We start from the raw sequence: 20,231 nt of genomic DNA, 5'->3' as shown, positions 1-20,231 counted from the left end.
TCTCTGGTAATGTTTACTCCAGAAGCTCCAGCATCTCAAGTGGTGTCTATGCAAGAAGCCCCAGCATCTCATGTGATGTTTATGCTGCAGTTCCAGCATCTCCTGTGATATCTATGTTACAGCCCCAGCATCTCATGTGGTGTTTATTCCAGAAGCTCAAGCATCTCTTGTGGTGTCTATGCCGCAGCCCTAGCATCTCATGTGGTATCTATGCTGCAGACCCAGTATCTCAGGTGATGTCTATGCAAGAAGCGCCAGCATACATTGTGGTGTCTATGCCGTAGCCCCAGCGTCTTCTGTGATGTTTATTCCAGAAACTCCAGCATCTCCTGTGCTGTCTATGCCACAGCTCCAGGGTCTCAAGTGGTGTCTATGCAAGAAGCCCCAGCGACTCATGTGGTGTATATGTCACAGCCCCAGTTTCTCATGTGGTGTTTATGCCACAGCCCCAGCATCTCATGTGGTGTCTATGCCACAGCCCCAGCATCTCATGTGGTGTCTATGTCGCACCCCAGCATCTCATGTGAGCTCCAGCGTCTTCTTTGGTATCTATGCCACAGCCCCAATGTTATGGTCTGATCTGAGTTGGAGTAGTGATATTGCAACCACTAGGGACAGCACCGGCAGGTAGCGTCATCAGGATATAGCCAGAGGTCGGTACACGGAGAAGCAGTAGGATCTTAAGGATATGCAGGAATCATAGTCAGGATATAGCCAGAGGTTGGTACACGGAGCAGCAGTATAGTTGAGAGGAAAGCAGGTAACATAGCTACTATATAGCCAGAGGTCAGTACACGGAGCAGCAGTGTAGTTGTGAGGATCAGCAGGAATCGTAGTCAGGATATAGCCAGAGGTCGATACACAGAGCAGCTGTAGGATCATGAGGATAAGGAACAGGTGGGAAGAAGCTAGACTAAAGGCTGGGAACTCAATAATCTTGCAAGGAAGTGTAGTGCCAGGTTTACATAGGGTTGGCAACAATGAAGAACTCAGGATGAAGTCAATCAGGATTCACATAGGTACTAGTACCTGGTTTATCAAGGAACCGTCTAGCGAGCTGAGTAGCTCAGAGCTCAGAGGAAAGAGCTGCCATCTGATGCACAAAAGCTGCTGGCTTCGAATCCTGACAGTATTCCCCTCCTTCCAGGATGGTCTTTGGACATCTAAGGTGCTGGTTTCTCTGGTTGTCTCTGGTGAAAGGCTCTTGTAAGCGTGGGTGCATGGACGTTGCCCTCTGGCTCCCATGAATTATCTTCTGGTCCGTAACCTCTACATTGCACCAAATATTGCAGTCTTCCTCTAAATCTTCTAGAGTCCAGAATTTTATCCACAATGTACTCTCCTTCCCCATAGACGTTTTCTGGTGAAGGAGGTGGCTGAGTTCTTCCTCGAAACAGGTTCTCACTGAATGGCTTGAGCAAGGATACAAGGAATACAGGATGTATTTTCAGACTGTTAGGAAGTTTTAAATGTAAATCAACTGGGCTAATTTGTGCAGAAATGTGAATAGGTCCTATGAATGTTTGACCCAATTTAGAAGACGGTATGTTCATTTTCAGATTTTTTGTAGAAAGCCAAACTTTGTCAACAACCTGAAGGGGAAGAGGGGCTTTGCGATCTTTATCCGCTGTTTCTTTGTAGTAATCTTCTTGGGCCTTCTGTAACATCTCAATTAGTTCTTCCTGAGCTTTCCGCAACTTTGTAAGGTATTGTTCAAGAGTTTGGTTAGTTATTTCAGTCTGGCTATTGGATTGTGGGTGGAAGGCAGTAGACAAATTGATAGTAACTCCTAAAGCTGTACATAACCTTTTGAAAAATCTTAATGTAAACTGAACATCTCCATCAGAAACAACATTGTCAAGGATTTCAAGCAGCCTAAATATCTCTTTGACCACTAATTCTGCGGTTTGTTCAGCAATGGGAATCCCTTTAGTTGGAATAAAATGTGCCATCTTTGTGAGCCAATCCACCACAACAAGGATAACAGTCAATTCTTTAGAGAGAGTTAGTTCCACAATAAAATCCTTTGAGATTGATCCCCAAGGCCTGGATGGAACTGGAAGACGTTGGAGGAGTCCCAGAGGTGAGGATCGTGGTGTCTTGTTCTGTGCACTTGTTAAACAAGAGGAAACGTATTTTTTCACATCCTTTCTACAATTAGGCCGCCAAAAAGACTGAAGCAGTAGTTCTTGCGTTTTCATGACTCCAGGGTGTCCTACAAGTTTAGAGTCATGGACAAGTTTGAGGACTTATATTTGATGGCTCTGCATCTAAAACCCCTCCTTAAAAGAAATATCAACGTCTTTAGAAGGATGGTTAAGACAAAATTCATTTTGGTATACATCCTTAATCTTTGTTAAAAATTATATGGTTTCAAGTAATCTCCAAATATTTTTGGGGGTTAGAATGGTACAGTCAGTGCTAGCTCTCTCCTGAGGTTAGGTAAGTATCCTGGACAGAGCATTAGCCTTGACGTTTAAACCTGGAGAAAAATAAGGCCCAACGTGATTGTCTTGCAGACAATCTTAGCTGTATTGGATAAATTCCAATGTTTTGTGGTCAGTAAAGACGGTCACTGGATGATTGGCCCCTTCCAAAAGATGTCTCCATTCTGAGAAGGCGACTTTAATAGGTAACAGTTCCTTATTTCCAATGTCATAATTCTTTTCTGCAGATGACATGGTATGAGAAAGGAATGCACATGGATGAAGCTGCATCTTGTCCCCAACGCGCTGTGATAAAACGGCTCCCACCGCACAGTCTGAGGCATCTACTGCAACAACAAACGGCAGTTCAGGATTTGAATGGACAAGTAATGGTGCACAAGTAAAAAGAGTATTTAATTTGTCAAAAGTCACCTGTGCCTCTGGGAACCAGAAAAACACTCTGGTTTTCTTTGTGAGTTAATTAGTAAAATAATTTTTGAAAAGTTTTTAATTAATCTTCTGTTGAAATTAGCAAATCCTATAAAGCGCTGTACGTCTTTTAGATTTCTTGGAGTAGGCCAGTCAACTACCGCTCTGATATTACTGGGATCCATGCTCAGGCCTTCTTGGGAGATGATATATGCTGGAAATTGAGTTCTGGTTTGTTCAAATTCAATTTTCGAGTTTGATATAGAGATGGCTGTCCTGTAGACGTTTCAGGACTAACTGGACATGCCTGAGATGCTCCTCCAAGGAATCTGAAAATATAAGAATGTAATAGCGATAAACAACAACTAATCGATCCAAGAAATCTCAAAAAACATCATAAATGAAGCGCTGAAAGATGGCAGGGGCGTTGCTAAGGTCAAAAGGCATAACCAGATATTCAAAATGTTCATATCTAGTTCTAAAGGCAGTTTTCCACTCATCTCCCGGGCAAATTTATGAGATTATAAGCCCCTATTAGATCAAGTTTGGTAAAAATCTTGGCAGAACGCAGTCTCTTCAGCAGCTCAGGAATAAAGCGGAGTGGGTAGCCATTTTTAATGGAAATCTTGTTTCATTCCCTGTAATCAATATATGGTTGCAGGGTTGAGTCTTTCTTTTCTACAAAATACAAGGGTGCTCCATCTGGCGAAGAAGAATTTTTAATTCTGGTTCACAATGATTGTAAATTTGCCCAAACGGAATGGACACTCCAGGAAGCAATTCAATGGGACAGTCGTAAGAACAATGAGGAGGCAGTTGATCGGCTTTCTTTTTACTGCAGACCTCACTGAACTGCTGGTACTGAGGTGGAAGTTTATCATAATTCTGATGAGAAATCTCCGATACTTGAATTGGTTTGAGAACAGAAAAATTAGCATGGCAATTGTTCTTACAGTGCTCAGAGGGAAAGGTAATGGTCCTTGATGAACAGTTGAACACAGGGTTATGGATTGAAAACCAGGGAATTCCTAGAATAACTGGAATTTTTGGAGCGGAAATAAGACATTAACTAACAGCTCCATGATGATTCAATTCAATACAAATTTCAAGTTCAATTTACTCCTCAGTAACAGGTCCAGAAGATAAAGGTGATCCATCCACAGTTTCCATATCGATTGTCATGGATTTAGTCCTACTTGCTATGTTATTATCAAGTGTGAATTGTAAGCCCATGAAATTCCCTCCTGCTCTAGAATCTAACATGGCAGACCAGTGTATTTTTTGGTTCCCAATTATGAACTGTATGAGAACTACAAAATGAGATGATGGTGATTGCTCTTTGTCCTTATCCTGCATTACAGATGAGATGGTATGCATAACCGGATCTAGCTGTTCAAAAAGGTCTAAATTACTTGCAGTTTTGGTATTTTTGAAAGCTATGGTTCTTTTATTAGGACAATTGATGGCAAGATGTCCAGAGCCCCCACAATAAAGACATAGATTCTCTGTACGTGGCCTCTCTTTCTCTACTGCAGAAACAGGTTTACAGATTACATCAATTTACATAGGCTGATTGAACAAAGGAGTAGTTAGGGGTGTTTCCAAATGCTCGCAATTAGTGTTGAGCATTCCGATACCGCAAGTATCGGGTATCGGCCGATACTTGCGGTATCGGAATTCCGATACCGAGATCCGATACTTTTGTGGTATCGGGAATCGGTATCGGATCCATATTACTGTGTAAAATAAAGACTTAAAATAAGAAATATTGATATACTCACCCTCTCCGGAGGCCCCTGGACATCACCGCTGGTAACCGGCAGCCTTCTTTGCTTAAAATGAGCGCGTTTAGGGCCTTCCATGACGTCACGGCTTCTGATTGGTCGCGTGCCGCTCATGTGACCGCCACACGACCAATCACAAGCCGTGACGTCATTCTCAGGCCCTAAACTCCTCATTCTAGGAATTTAGGACCTGAGAATGACGTCGCGGCTTGTGATTGGTCGCGTGGCGGTCACATGAGCGGCACGCGACCAATCAGAAGCCGTGACGTCATGGAAGGCCCTAAACGCGCTCATTTTAAGCAAAGAAGGCTGCCGGTTACCAGCGGTGATGTCCAGGGGCCTCCGGAGAGGTGAGTATATCAATATTTTTTATTTTAATTCTTTATTTTACACAGTAATATGGATCCCAGGGCCTGAAGGAGAGTTTCCTCTCCTTCAGACCCTGGGAACCATCAGGATACCGTCCGATACTTGGTGTCCCATTGTATTGGTATCGGGTATCGGTATCGGCGATATCCGATACTTTTCGGGTATCGGCCGATACTATCCGATACCGATACTTTCAAGTATCGGACGGTATCGCTCAACACTACTCGCAATCTTTCCTTTCTTCGATCAGTGAGTCTCTGATCAATTCGGATGCATAGTTGAGTAAAGTCCTCAAAATTATCAAGGGTCTCAACCCTTGCAAGTTCATACTTAATTAGCTCTGATAATCCTCATCGATATTGACTCCTCTGGGCAGCGAAATTCCATGTGGTGCCTGCCACCCAGCAGTGGAATTCGAAGGTATATTCAGCTATAGAGTGCCCCCCTTGACATAGGTTATGCACTTTAGTTTCAGCTGTAGCACAACAATTTGAGTCATCAAACACTGGGTCCATAGCTGTGATAAGGAAAACTAAGTCATTTAGGCAGTCAGAATTCTTTTCCACATAAGGTGAAGCCATGCAAGAGCCTCATCAGTCAAGATTAATGATGAACAGAACCTTTTTCTTGTCACTGGTGAACGGAGCAGGTTGCATCTGGAAATAGATATGGCATTGATTTAGGAATCCACAGTAGTTATAACGATCCCCGCTGAACTTTGCAGGCACCGGCATGCGTACGCTTGATTCTGAAGCCTAACTTGTGCAAATCCAGAAGTTGCCTCTGTATCTCAATAATTCCCTTTTGCTGACCCAACACCTGTTTTTGCAACTTAGAACATTTTTCTTAGTATGTGGCAGCAAAATTCTGAAGTTAAGCAACTTGTTTCCTCAGTTGGGCTGAAACAGACTCCATTTTGTGAGTGAGATTATTCTGTTATGGACTGACCTGAGTTGGAGTAGTGATATTGCAACCACTAGGGGCAGCACCAGCGGGTTGCATAGTCAGGATATAGCCAGTGGTCGGTACACGGAGCAGCAGTATAGTTGGGAGGATAAGCAGTTAATGTAGTCAGGATATAGCCAGAGGTTGGTACACAGAGGAGCAGTAGGATCTTGAGGATAAGTAGCAAGTGGGAAGAAGCTAGACTAAAGGCTCTTAGCTCAATACTCTTGCAAGGAAGGAAGGGCAGTGCCAGGTTTATGTAGGGTGTTCAATTAGTCGATCACAGGGTTGAGCCAATCAGGAATTTGGGGTGGCAACAATCAAGAACTCAGGAAGGAGTCAATCAGGATTCACACAAGTACTAGTATCTGGTTTAGCAAGGAACCATCCAGCGAGCTGAATAGCTCAGAGGGAAGAGCTGCTACCTGGTGCACAACAGCTGTTGGGTTTGAATCCCGACACCCAGCGTCTCATGTGTTGTCTATGCCACATCACCAGCTTCTCATGTGGCTTTTCAGCCAGTAGCCCCAGCATCTCATGTGGTGTCTATTCCACAGCCCCAGCATCTCCTGTGATTTTCCTTCATGCTGGAAGCTCCAGTGTCTCCTGGGGTGTCTATGCGGCTGCCCCATCATCTCTTGTGGTGTATATATTTCTGCCCCAGTGTTTCCTGTGATTTCTATGCCACAGCCCCAGCGACTTCTGTAATGTCTATGCAGTATCCCTAGCCTCTCCAGTGATGTCCATGCCTAAGACCCAGTGTCTCATGTTGTGTCTATGCCGCGGCCGCAGCATCTCATGAGGTGTCTATGCAGCAGCCCCAGTGTCCCCTGTGGTGCATTTGCTGCAGTCACAGTGTTTCCTGTGGTGCAAATACCGCAAACCTGTTTCCTGTAATGTTTATATCACAGCCCCAGCATCTACTGTGGTGTATAAAACACAACCACGGTGTCTCCTGTATTGTATATACTGCAGCCCAGCGTCTTATGTGGTGTCTAAGCTGCAGCACCAGCGTCTCATGTAGTGTATATGTCTCAACCCCAGCCTCTCTTGTGGAGTATATGCTACAGCCCCAGCATCTCTTGTGATTTCTCTATGCCACAGAGCCAGCATTTCCTGTGGTTTAAATATCTCAACCCTAGTGTCTCCTGCAGGGTCTATATCACAGCACCAGCATCTACTGTGGTGTATAAACCACAGAACCAGCGTCTTCTGTAGTGTATATACTGCAGCCCCAGCACCTCCTGTGGTGTCTATGCTGCATACCCAGCGTCTCATGTGGAGTATAAATTTCAGCCCCAGAGTCTCCTGTGATGATTATACTGTAGCCCCAGCATCTCCTGTGATGTCTATACTGCAGCTCCAGGTCTCCAGTGACCGCATTCCCAGTGACTTCTGTGATGTTTATACTGCCGACCCAGTGTCTACTGTGATGTCTACATTGCAGCCCTATGTCTCCTGTGATATCTATACACATCTCTGTTGTGAATTTGCTTTTTGGCTCCCTCTAGTGGTTACTTGTGATTTGACTCTGGGTATGTCAGTCATCCCTTGTATGCTCACCTGGGCCGTTAGTTCAGGGGTGTTGCTATATAAGCTCCCTGGACCTTCAGTTCAATGCCTGGCAACGTTGTAATCAGAGCTAATCTGTTGTGCTCTTGTCTACTGATCCTGGTTCCTGCTAGATTAAGCTAAGTCTGCTTTCTTGCTTTTTGCTATTTGTTTTTGTTTGCATTTTTGTCCAGCTTGTACTTAATCTGTATCCTGTCCTTGCTGGAAGCTCTAGGGAGCTGGTGTTCTCCCCCCGGGCCGTTAGACGGTTCGGGGGTTCTTGAATTTCCAGCGTGGATGTTTGATAGGGTTTTTGTTGACCATATAAGTTATCTTACTACATTCTGCTATTAGTAAGCGGGCCTCTCTTTGCTAAACCTAGTTCATTTCTATGTTTGTCATTTCCTCTTACCTCACCGTTATTATTTGTGGGGGGCTTGTATCCTACTTTTGGGGTCCTTTCTCTGGAGGCAAGAGAGGTCTTTGTTTTCCTCTTCTAGGGGTAGTTAGTTCTCCGGCTGGCGCGAGACATCTAGCGACCAACGTAGGCATGTTCCCCGGCTACTTCTAGTGTTGGCGTTAGGAGTAGATATATGGTCAACCCAGTTACCACTGCCCTATGAGCTGGATTTTTGTACTTCACAGACTTACCTATTTCTCTGAGACCCTCGCCATTGGGGTCATAACACATCTCCTGTGAGGTCTACAGTATACTGCAGCTCCACGTTTTCTGTTATGTCTAAACCGCAGCCTCCCATCTCCTGTAAAGACTATCTCTTGTGACGTATATACTGCAGCCCCATGTCTCCTGTGATGTCTACACTGCAGCCCCAGTGTATCCTATGTGAGGTATATACTACAGCCCAGTTTCTCCTATGGGATATATAAACAACAGTGTCGGTGTCTCCTATGTGATGTATACAACAGTCTCAGTGTCTTTTATGTTATGTATAAACAGCAGTCTTGGTGTCACCTATGTGATGTATATACAGCAGTCTCTGTGTCTCCTATATGATGCATAAACAGCAGTCTCTGTGTCTCCTATGTGATGCATATACAGCAGCTCCGGTGTCTCCTATATGATGTACACGGCAGTCTTGGTGTCTCCTATGTGATGTAAATTCAGCAGTCTTGGTGTCCTCTATTAATGTAGTTAATGTGTACTGTAGACCCCCACTGCTTGAGTTTTATAAATGTAACCTAAGTAATGAAGAATTTCCCACTGTGAGGGGACCTGCAGTGTAATATATATCTGTGTTCAGTACTACTTACTACTACAAGTTCTTTATCGCAAAGAGTTGCCTGCTCTCCAGATCATCCAAATCTGGAAAAGCAGTTATGAGTAGCAACATCATCCATACCATAAAACATAACAGCAGCACCAAAGAGAAGCAGTTTCATCCATCACATTAGAAGAGAGTTAATTAAAAGTTTGATTAAATATATCAAGGAAATTTTAAAGTTGATCATTTTGTATGGCTTCAGAAGGAATGCATATATATTCCTTGGCAGGAAAAAGGTTCCAATTTATACTTTATTATTATTATTATTTATTTATTTATTTATATAGCACCATTAATTCCATGGTGCTGTACATGAGAAGGGGTTACATCAAAATACAAATATCATTTACAGTAAACAAACTAACAATGACAGACTGGTACAGAGGGAAGAGGACCCTGCCCTTGCAGGCTTACATTCTACAAGATTATTGGGAAGGAGACAGTAGGTCGGTGATTGCAGTAGCTCCGATGGTACTGAGGTGGCCGTGTGGTCACTCATTACAGGTTGTAAGCTTTATTGAAGAGGTAGGTTTTCAGGTTTCTTTTGAAGGATCCAAATGTGGTGCATAACCGGACGTGTTGGAGCACAGAATTCCAGATGATGGGGGATATTCGGGAGAAGTCTTGGAGGCGATTGGGTGAGGAGCGAATAAGCGTGGAGGAGAGAAGGAGGTCTTGGGAGGACTGGAGATTATGTGAGGGAAGATATTGAGAGATTAGTTTGGAAATATATGGAGGAGAAAGGTTATGGATGGCTTTGTAAGTCAGTGTTAGTAGTTTAAACTGGATACGCTGGGAAATTGGGAGCCAGGGAAGGGATTTGCAAAGAGGGGAAGCAGGAGTGTAGCGAGGAGAGAGATTAATTAGTCAGGCAGCAGAGTTAAGGACGGACTGGAGGGGTGCGAGAGGGTTAGAAGGTAGGCCACAAAGGAGGATGTTGCAGTAGTTGAGGTGGGATATTAGGGCATGCACAAGCATTTTGATAGAGTGAGGGTTGAGGAAAGGACGGATTCTGGAAATATTTTTGAGCTGGAGGCAACAGGAGATGGCGAGAGTTTGGATGTGCGGTTTGAAGGACAGGGCAGGGTCAAGGGTTTGGGGACAGGGGAAAGTGTGATTTATTTTGATAGGTAGATCAGGTAGGGAAGATATGCGAGATGGAGGAAAGATAATTAGTTCAGATTGGTCCACATTGAGCTTGAGGAAGCGAGAGGAGAAGGAGGATATGGCTGATAGACACTCTGGGATTCTGGAGAACAGAGAGGTGACATCTGGGCCAGAGAGGTAGATCTGAGTGTCATCAGCATATAGATGGTACTGGAAGCCATAGGACCTTATGAGTAGTGTTGAGCGATACCGTCCGATACTTGAAAGTATCGGTATCGGAAAGTATCGGCCGATACCGGCAAAGTATCGGATCTAATCCGATACCGATACCCGATACCAATACAAGTCAATGGGACTCAAGTATCGGACGGTATTCCTGATGGTTCCCAGGGTCTGAAGGAGAGGAAACTCTCCTTCAGGCCCTGGGATCCATATTAATGTGTAAAATAAAGAATTAAAATAAAAAATATTGCTATACTCACCTCTCCGACGCAGCCTGGACCTTACCGAGGGAACCGGCAGCGTTGTTTGCTTAAAATGCGCGCTTTTACTTCCTTCCGTGACGTCACGGCTTGTGATTGGTCGCGTGCCGCCCATGTGGCCCCGACGCGACCAATCACAGCAAGCCGTGACGTAATTTTCAGGTCCTCTATGCCTAATTCTAGGCATTTATGATTTTAAAATTACGTTCCGGCTTGTGATTGGTCGCGTCGCGGTCACATGGGCGACGCGACCAATCACAAGCTGTGACGTCACGGGAGGCAGGAGACGCGCGCATTTTTAAAATTACGTCACGGCTTGTGATTGGTTGCGTGCCGCCCATGTGACCGCGACGCGACCAATCACAGCAAGCCGTGACGTAATTTCAGGTCCTGAATGCAGAAATAGGCATCAGGACCTGAAATTACGTCACGGCTTGCTGTGATTGGTCGCGTCGCCCATGTGACCGCGACGCGACCAATCACAAGCCGGAACGTAATTTTAAAATCTTGAATGCCTAGAATTCGGCATTCAGGACCTGAAAATTACGTCACGGCCTGCTGTGATTGGTCGCGTCGCGGCCACATGGGCGGCACGCGACCAATCACAAGCCGTGACGTCACGGGAAGAAGGAAAAGCGCGCATTTTAAGCAAACAACGCTGCCGGTTCCCTCGGTGAGGTCCAGGCTGCGTCGGAGAGGTGAGTATAGCAATATTTTTTATTTTAATTCTTTCTTTTACACATTAATGTTGTTTCGATACCGATACCCGATACCACAAAAGTATCGGATCTCGGTATCGGAATTCCGATACCCGCAAGTATCGGCCGATACCCGATACTTGCGGTATCGGAATGCTCAACACTACTTATGAGTTGTCCCAGGCCGAGTGTATAGATTGAGGAGAGTAAGGGTCCTAGGACAGAGCCTTGAGGAACACCAAATGAGAGGGGGCGAGATGAAGAGGTAGTATGGAAGTAGGAAACGCTAAATATGCGGTTGGTAAGGTATGAGGAGATCTAAGATAGGGCAAGGTCTTTGACACCAAAGGAAGAGAGGATCTGTAGTAAGAGGCAGTGGTCAACTGTGTCGAAGGCAATACGAAAAGGTATTGGAAATATTTGCATGAGGCTTTAACCCCTTCATGACCCAGCCTATTTTGACCTTAATGACCTGGACGTTTTTTGCAATTCTGACCAGTGTCCCTTTATGAGGTAATAACTCAGGAACGCTTCAACGGATTCTAGCGGTTCTGAGATTTTTTTTGTGACATATTGGGCTCCATGTTAGTGGTAAATTTAGGTCGATCATTTTTGCGTTTATTTGTGAATAAAATGGAAATTTGGCTAAAATTTAGAAAATTTCGCAATTTTCAAATTTTGAATTTTTATTCTGTTAAACGAGAGAGGTATGTGACATAAAATAGTTAGTAAATAACATTACCCACATGTCTACTTTACATCAGCACAATTTTGGAACCAAAATTTTTTTTTTGCTAGGAAGTTATAAGGGTTAAAATTTGACCATCGATTTCTCATTTTTACAACGAAATTTACAAAACCATTTTTTTTAGGGACCACCTCACATTTGAAGTCAGTTTGAGGGGTCTATATTGCTGAAAATACCCAAAAGTGACACCATTCTAAACACTGCACCCCTCAAGGTGCTCAAAACCACATTCAAAAAGTTTATTAACCCTCCAGGTGCTTCATAGCAACAGAAGCAATATGGAAGGAAAAAATGAACATTTAACTTTTTAGTCACAAAAATGATCTTTTAGCAACAATGTTTTTATTTTCCCAAAGGTAAAAAGAGAAACTGGACCCCAAAAGTTATTGTACAATTTGTCCATATGGGGGGAACCACTGTTTGGGTGCATGACAGGGCTCGGAAGGGAAGGAGCGCCATTTGACTTTTAAATGAAAAATTAGCTCCAATCGTTAGCAGACACCAAGTCGCGTTTGGAGAGCCCCTGTGTGCCTAAAGATTGGAGCTCCCCCACAATGACACCATTTTGGAAACTAGACCCCCCATGGAACTTATCTAGATGCATAGTGAGCATGTTGAACCCTCAGGTGGTTCACAAATTGATCCGTAAAAATGAAAAAGAACTTTTTTTTCACAAAAAATTTATTTTAGCCTCAATTTGTTCATTTCCACATGGGCAACAGGATAAAATGGATCCTAAAATTTATTGGGCAATTTCTCCTGAATACACTGATACCTCACTTGTGAGGGTAAACCACTGTTTGGGCACACGGCAGAGCTCGGAAGGGAAGGAGCGCCATTTGACTTTTTAAATGAAAAATTAGCTCCAATCATTAGCGGACACCATGTCGCGTTTGGAGAGCCCCTGTGTGCCTAAACATTGGAGCTCCCTCACATGTGACCCCATTTTGGAAACTAGACCTCCCATGAAACTAATCTAGATGTGCGGTGACCTCTTTAAACCCCCAAGTGCTTCACAGAAGTTTATAATGCAGAGCCGTGAAAATAAAAATTATTTTTCTTTCCTCAAAAGTTATCTTTTAGCCCTTAATTTTTTATTTTCACAAGAGTAACAGGAGAAATTGGACCCCAAAAGTCATTGTCCAGTTTGTCCTGAGTACGCTGATACCCCATATGTTGGGGGGAACCACTGTTTGGGCACACGTCGGGGCTCAGAAGGGAAGTAGTGACGTTTTGGAATGCAGACTTTGATGGAATGGTCTGCGGGCATCATGTTACATTTGCAGAGCCCCTGATGTGCCTAAACAGTAGTGACCCCATTTTGGAAACTAGACCCCCCAAAGAACTTATCTAGATGTGTGGTGAGCATTTTGAACCCCCAAGTGCTTCACAGAAGTTTATAACGCGGAGCCGTGAAAATAAAACATAATTTTTCTTTCCTCAAAAATTATGTTTTTGCAAGCATTTTTTTATTTTCGCAAGGGTAACAGAAGAAATTGGACCCCAAAGGTTGTTGCCCAGTTTGTCCTGAGTATGCTGGTACCCCATATGTGGGGGTAAACCACTGTTTGGGTGCCCGTCAGGGCTCGGAAGAGAGGGAGCACCATTTGACTTTTTGAACACAAGATTGGCTGGAATCAATGGTGGCACCATGTTGCATTTGGAGACCCCTGATGCACCTAAATAGTGGAAACCCCTCAATTCTAACTCCAACACTAACCCAAACACACCACTAACCCTAATCCCAACCCTAGCCATAACCCTAATCACAACCCTAACCCCAACACACCCCTACCACAACCCTAACCCCGACACACCCTTAACCCTAATCCCAATCCTAACCCTAATCCTAACCCTAATCCCAACCCTAACCCTAATCCTAACCCTAACCACAACCCTAACCCCAACACACCCCTAACCCTAACCATAACCCTAACCACAAGCCTAATCTTAACCCTATTTCCAACCCTAGTCCTAATTCCAACCCTAACTCTAATTCCAACCCTAACCCTAAGGCTATGTGCCCACGTTGCGGATTCGTGTGAGATTTTTCCGCACCATTTTTGAAAAGTCCGCAGGTAAAATGCACTGCGTTTTACCTGCGGATTTACCGCAGATTCCAGTGTTTTTTGTGCGGATTTCACCTGCGGTTTCCTATTGAGGAAGAGGTGTAAAACGCTGCGGAATCCGCACAAAGAATTGACATGCTGCGGAAAATACAATGCAGCGTTTCCGTGCTGTATTTTCCGCACCATGGGCACAGCGGATTGGGTTTTCCATAGGTTTACATGGTATTGTAAAGCTGAGGGAAATTTGCTACGAATTCGCAGCGGCCAATCCGACGCGAATCCGCAGCCAAATCCGCACCGTGTGCACATAGCCTAACCCTAACCTTAACCCTAGTTCTAACCCTAACCCTAGTTCTAACCCTAACCCTAGTGGAAAAATAAAAGTAAATTTAATTTATTTATGTTATTATTGTCCTTACCTATGGGGGTGATAAAGGGGGGGGTTCATTTACTGTTTTTTTTATTTTGATCACTGTGATCAAAATGTACCTGGAACGAATCTGCCGGCCGGCAGATTCGGCGGGCCCGCCATTTTGGAAGATGGCGGTGCCCATGGAGCAGACGGACGGACCCCAGGAGGCTCTGTAAGTATGAGGGGGGGATCGGAGCATGGGGGGGATCGGAGCACAGGGGATGGGATCGGAGCACAGGGGGAGCGGACAGGAGGACGGGGGAGTGGACAGGCGGACGGAGGGGAGCAGAGCACAGGACGGAGGACTGAGGAGGAGATCAGTGGCGGTGGCAGGGGGCAGATCAGGGTTTCCAGCCATGGCCGATGATATTGCAGCATCGGCCATGGTTGGATTGTAATATTTCACCAGTTTTCATAGGTGAAATATTACAAATCGCTCTGATTGGCTGTTTCACTTTCAACAGCCAATCAGAGCGATCGTAGCTACGGGGGGGCTGAAGTACCATTCCCCCTGTCCCTACCGATCGGGTGAAATTGGAGTTAACCCTTTCACCCAATCTCCAGGGGCGCGATCCCTCCATGATGCCACATAGGCGTCACAGGTCGGATTGGCACCGACTTTCATGACGCCTACGTGGCGTCACAGGTCAGGAAGGGGTTAAAGGGGTATCAGGCACTGCTTACTTCCACATCAGAAAATGTCAGGTGCTGTTGTCCATACATCATCGGCACTTGACAGGTCTCCTCCATAGCCAGCAGGAATGCTGCACACATTGATGCAATGTCAGCAGCTCTTTTCACCGCCTGATGCAGAAGTGGTAGGTGGCAAATAAGCACTTTAGGCAAGAAAATGTTATTTAGTGTTTAAGATACTTAAGACGTACAGCTATCTTAGTCTGATGTCAATGGAATATAGAAATATTGTGCAATTTCAAAATACATTCATCTTTTTAGCATCTGCATGTTTAATCACTCTCTAATCACTCTGGTTTCAATATGGAGTATTTACTTATGTTGCTGTTAATATTCTGGTTTCAGAAATTTCATTGTGAGTCAGTGAAAAACAAGATTGACAGTTTAATTTCCCCACAATGCAGAATTTCATTAAACTCATATTAGTGAATATGCAGATATTATACACTACCCCGGACCCACCCTTCTTGATTTGATGGATGCCATTTGTTTTCGGAATGTACACAAAGGAAAAATGTGCCTTACATCTCTCCACAGTGGGCACTTAATAATAACAATATTTCAAAATTAAGTAATGAATATCTTTACTTTAATTATACAATTGCATCAAGTATCACTCTAATCTGTATTAAGGATTTTTAATTTCCGGATACTCAACAATTAGACCAACTTTGTGGAATATTGAGCATTCAGCCAACATCAACTGAAGATCACTGGATTTTGACTTCAAGAAAGATAGCATAACATATGCATTTGACATCCCAGTTAAAGGCAAAAATAATATATTTCATTACATTATGTTTACACCGTGTTCCAAATTATTATGCAAATTGGATTTAAGTGTCATAAAGATTTAATTGTTTTGTTTTTCAAATAAACTCATGGATGGTATTGTGTCTCAGGGCTTAACAGAGCACTGAAATCAATCTTAAACACATGTGATAATTCATTTTCCAGGTGATTCTAATTAAAGGAAAACTACTTAAAAATGATGTTCCACATTATTAAGCAGGCCACAGTTTTCAAGTAACATGGGAAAGAAAAAGGATCTCTCTGCTGCCGAAAAGCATCAAATAGTGCAATGCCTTGGTAAAGGGATGAAAACATTAGATATTTCCCAAAATCTTAAGAGTGATCATCATACTGTTAAGAGATCGGTGGCTTAATCTGAGCACAGACGTGCTCGTGCTGATAAAGGCATAATGAGGAAGGTTTCTGCCAGGCAAGTTCATCGGATAAAAAGAGCAGCTACTAAAACCATTAGAAACCAACAAACAGATATTTGAAGCTGCTCGTGCCTCTGGAGTTCCTCAAACCTCAAGGTGTAGGATCCTTCAAAGGCTTGCTGTTGTTCATAAACCTACTATTCGGCCACCCCTAAACAGTGTTCACAAGCAGAAATGGTTGCAGTGGGCCCAGACATACATGAAGACTAATTTTCAAACAGTCTTGTTTACTGATGATGAGTTTAGAGCAATAATTATAATAAATAATAATAATCTTTATTTATATAGCACCAACATATTCCGCAGCGCTTTACAGCTTAACAGTTTCAAATACTACAGTCATAAGTAACAACGTTAGTCCACCTTCAAGAAAATAGCGGGTATAACTGGCACTGAACGCTGTGTAATTCACCAATCTATAACAATGTGATCTTCTGCGGATAGGACAAACCTGGGTTTACTGCTGAAGTGGGTGGTGCTCCACATATGAAATCCACAATCCATACAGTAACAACGTTAGCAATACAATAATTAAAGCAAAATAAGACGACCCTGCTCATGAGAGCTTACAATCTACAATGAGGTGGGGGAGATACAAAGTACAGGTGTGTATTTACAATGATGTAATTACAATGATTGTCCAGCCATCTTCAGGGAGTGGGGGATAGATGGAAATAATGAATGGGCTACTCACACACAAACATAAAATGACTTTGATTAGTGAACGTGATAGGCCACTCTGAACAAATGTGTTTTGAGGGAGTGCCTAAAACTATGCAAATTGTGGATGGTCCTAATATCTTGGGGTAGAGCATTCCAGAGGATTGGCATAGCACGGGAGAAGTCTTGGAGTCGGGAGTGGGAGGTACGGATTAGTGCAGAGGTTAGTTGAACGTCGTTTGCAGAGCGCAGTGGTCGGTTAGGCCGATAGACAGAAATGATGGAGGAGATATAAGGGGGTGCTGCACTGTGGATAGCTTTGTGGGTGAGAACAAGTACTTTGAATTGGACCCTATAATGAATGGGCAGCCAGTGTAATGACTGGCGAAGAGCGGATACGTCCGAGTAACGATTAGCTAGATGGACAACCCTGGCTGCTGCATTAAGGATAGACTGGAGAGGGGAAAGTCGAGTAAGGGAGAGGCCAATTAGTAGAGCATTGCAGTAGTCTAGGGGGGAGTGGATCAAGGCAACAGTGAGTGTTTTTGTTGTTTCCATTGTGAGAAAAGGACGGATTCTAGAGATGTTCTTTAGGTGTAAGCGGCACGAGTGGGCAAGAGATTGTATATGGGATGTGAAGGAGAGATTGGAGTCAAACATAACACCCAGACAGCGCGCCTGCTGCCGGGGTGTTATTATGATGCCACCCACGGAGAGGGAAATGTCAGATTTAGGGAGGTTAGTAGATAGCGGGAGCAGAAGAAGTTCAGTTTTGGAGAGGTTGAGTTTCAGATAGAGAGCGGACATGATGTTGGAGACTGCAGACAGACAGTCAGTGGCGTTCTGTAGTACAGCGGGGGTAAGATCAGGGGATGACGTATATAGCTGTGTGTCATCGGCATAAAGATGGTACTGAAAGCCAAATCTGCTGATGGTCTGTCCAATTGGGGCCATGTAGAGGGAGAAGAGAAGGGGGCCAAGGACTGAGCCCTAAGGTACCCCGACAGTGAGAGGAAGAGGAGATGACGTGGAGCCAGAGAACAGAACACTGAAGGAGCGGTCAGAAAGATAGGAGGAGAACCAGGAGAGAGCAGTGTCCTTAATGCCTAGTGACTGGAGCCTAGAGAGTAGGAGAGGGTGGTCAACAGTGTCAAAAGCTGCAGAAAGGTCGAGAAGAATGAGCAGAGAGTGGTCACTGTTACATTTTGCTGTCAGAAGGTCATTGGTCACCTTGATGAGTGCTGTTTCTGTCGAATGTAGGGGGCAGAAGCCAGACTGTGAAGGGTCTAGGAGGGAATGAGTGGAGAGGTAACAGGTAAGGCGGGAGTAGATCAGGCGCTCCAAGAGTTTAGAGATGAAGTTGAGATTGGAGAATGGTCTGTAGTTGTTTGTGCAGGATAGGTCGAGGGTGGGTTTCTTTAGTAATGGAGTAATGATAGAGTGTTTGAAGGAGGAGGCGAAAATGCCAGAGGAGAGGGAGAGATTAAAGATTATAGTTAGGTGAGTTTTGACGACTGGAGAGAGAGACTGGAGGAGATGTGAGGGAATGGGGTCAGTAGTGCATGTAGTCGGACGAGAAGAAGAGAGGAGCTCAGAGACTTCTTCTTCTGTGATGGGATCGAATGTGGAGAGTGAGCCAGGAGAAATGCAAGGAGGGATTGGAGTCGCTGCGCTTGGTGTCTGGGAGCGGATTTCCTGACGGATGCTATCTATTTTCTCTATAAAGTGAGAGGCCAGGTCATCAGCACAAATGTCTATGATAGGGGCTTGTGCTTTTAGCCTGAGGAGGGAGTGAAAGGTGTCAAAAAGTTTATTGGGGTTGTTGGATAGTGAGGAGATCAGGGTGGTGAAGTAGGTCTGTTTGGCAAGGTGAAGGGCAGAATTATAGGTTCTTAATATAAATTTGAAGTGTATGAAGTCTTCTGGTGTGCGAGTTTTCCTCCATAAGCGTTCAGCACTCCTAGAGCACTGCTGGAGAAATCGGGTTTGCGATGTGAGCCAGGGCTGTTTTACTCTGTGCCTGGAGGTTCTGAGGGTGAGGGGCGCTACTTGGTCCAGGGTGCTTATAAGAGTGTCATTGTAGTGATGTCCAGCCAGATCAGGACAGGAAAAAGTGGATATTGGGGACAATGATGAGTTTAGGGAGTCTGAAAGTGTGAGGGTTGATAGCATGTAGATTTCTGAACGTTTGGTAGGTAGGAGGGTGCTGGGGTGGGTGAGAAATTGTGAGTGTGAAGGAGAGAATATTGTGGTCACAGAGGGGAAGCGGTGAGTTATCTAGATAGGAGATTGAACAGAGCCGGACGAACACCAGGTCAAGGGTGTTACCGTCTTTGTGTGTTTCAGAGGTTGAGAGCTGTGAGAGGCCTAGGGAAGTGGTTAGTGATGGAAGCTGGGATGCAGATGTAGAAGTGGGGCTGTTTATGGGGATGTTGAAGTCTCCCAGGATAAGGGTTGGTAGTTCTGAGGACATGAAGTGCGGCAGCCAGGCAGAGAAATGGTCCAGGAAGTGGGTGGGTGAGCCTGGGGGCCGGTATATGACCGCTACTCTGAGGGAGAGGGGACGAAAGAGCCTGATGGTGTGGACCTCAAAAAGAAGGGAATGAGAGTGACGGTGCAGGGGGGATGACCTGGAAAGTGCATTGTGGGGACAGGAGTATGCCGACTCCACCACCATGTCTGTTTGTGGGTCTTGGGGAATGTGAGAATCGTAAGCCACCATGGGAAATGGCAGCAGGAGAGACAGTGTTGGAATCCTGAATCCAGGTTTTCGTGAGGGCCAACAGATTAAGAGAGTTTTGTGTACGAAAGGAAGCTTGTTACATATAGACCGTGGATTCCAAAGGGCACAATTAAAAGAAGGAGATGAAGGAGTGCAAATAATATTAGTAAGATTATTAAGGCTTCGATGTGAGGTAGGGTAGGGGTTGAGGTTGGGGGATGGTGGACCAGGGTTGGGGGAGATGTCCCCTGAAATCAGTAGGAGTAGGAAGATAAAGAGCAAGTAGTTTTTGGAATTGTATGAGCAACCCTGGTGGTCCAGATGGATAGAGTAGTGGATGGTTGGTGGATGGCCACCATGTCCCAACAAGGCTGCTACGTCAGCAAGGAGGTGGAGGATTCATGTTTTGGGCCGGAATCATGGGGAAACAGCCGGTAGAGCCCTTTAAGGTTCCTGAAGGTGTGAAAATGACCTCTGCAAAGTACATAGAGTTTCTGACTGGCAACTTTCTTCCATGGTATAAAAAGCAGAAACGTGCCTTCAGGAGCAAAATCATCTTCATACATGACAATGCACCATCTCATGCTGCAAAGAATACCTCTGAGTCATTGGCTACTATGGGCATGA

Source organism: Ranitomeya variabilis, chromosome 1, assembly GCF_051348905.1.
Source record: "Ranitomeya variabilis isolate aRanVar5 chromosome 1, aRanVar5.hap1, whole genome shotgun sequence".
NCBI lineage: Eukaryota > Metazoa > Chordata > Amphibia > Anura > Dendrobatidae > Ranitomeya > Ranitomeya variabilis.
This window is presented reverse-complemented; position numbering follows the sequence as displayed.